This window comes from Triticum urartu, chromosome 2A, assembly GCF_056163025.1.
Source record: "Triticum urartu cultivar PI428250 chromosome 2A, HENAU_Tu73, whole genome shotgun sequence".
NCBI classification, from domain to species: Eukaryota; Viridiplantae; Streptophyta; class Magnoliopsida; order Poales; family Poaceae; genus Triticum; species Triticum urartu.
In genome coordinates this window covers 745,792,715-745,793,925 of record NC_141874.1, presented here as the reverse complement: position 1 = coordinate 745,793,925, position 1,211 = coordinate 745,792,715, and the positions used below count along the sequence as shown (strand labels likewise).

The 1,211-nt window shown below is 54.7% G+C and overlaps 1 pseudogene; it reads right to left on the bottom strand.

The window, feature by feature from the left end:
* Positions 1 to 856: 856 nt before the first annotated feature.
* On the bottom strand, positions 857 to 994 carry LOC147987616 (small nucleolar RNA Z247; annotated as a pseudogene).
* Positions 995 to 1,211: the final 217 nt, after the last annotated feature.

Sequence of the window (1,211 nt, the reverse complement as noted above, 5' to 3'; positions counted from 1 at the left end):
TTATTAACTACTTGTTTCACTATGACTGAAGATGGGTGTCCTAATTGTTGATGCCACCTTTCCAAGGAGGGTTTGATGACGGAGTAAACTTGACGACGCCGGCGACTAAGTGCTCCGGATGTGATTGGGTAGAAACCCCCAATGCATCTACCGTGATGGAGAAGTTCCCTCGTTGCCCGATCCTTGATGAAAAAATAACGAGGGTGAGTTTCAAAAAAGACATCATTATCAGTGGCTAGACGAGACATGAATGCAAGATTTTTATCAGCTTGTGGGCCATGAAGAACATCCTTAAGAACGAGATCATGTTTAAGACTAGGGGAATTAATTGAAGCTTGACCAATGTGGCAAATGTCCATACCTCCTCCGCTTGCAGTATGGATCTGATCAGCGCCGTGGTACCTCTCACGAAGAGCAAGTTGCTCTAGTTCATTGGTGACATGGTCGGTGGCACCGGAATCAATGTACCATACGCCATCTCCTCCTTGTTCGCGCATGGCAGCAGCAACATGGCGAGCGTCAGGGACAAAATTCTCGTCGAAGCGATGCCAGCAATCCATGACCTCATGGCCAGATTTCTTGCAGAGCTGGCAACGGGGGCGAGGACGCGAGGCGGGAGGCCGGCGGCTATTGTTGGAGCTGAAGCCGCCGCCGCTGCTGGTGGATTTGTTGTAGCCGCCCCCGTTGGTGTAGTCGTAGCTCACACCAGAGCGAGCGTCGTCGCCCTGACGAGTGCCGCGTCCGCGGCCACCGCCGCGGTTCTGCCCCTGGTGACCGCGCCCACGGACGCGGCCACGAGCAGCAGAGTTGACAGATGACTGCCGAAGGTCACCGCCATGAAGGAGGGTGAGGCGGGCGTCGAAGCTCATCAGCTGATTGTACAACTCCTGGACGGTGATGGTTCCACCCGAGCGGCAAGGGCAGACACGACCGGATTGTACTCCATGTCCAAGCCAGCAAGGATCTTGGAGACGATTTCCGGATCAGAGAGGGCCGCGGCAGTGCACGCGACTTCATCGGTGAGGCTTTTGATCCTGCCAAGATATTCAACCATGGTCATGTTACCTTTTTTTTAGGTTAGTGACCTCGATGCGGGTGTTGATGGCTTGGGCTTGGCTCTGAGCGGCGAACATGGCGTGGATGGTGCTCCAGACTTCGGCCGGCGTCTGTAACGTCGCGACCTATGCAAGAATATCGCGGGAGAGAGATCC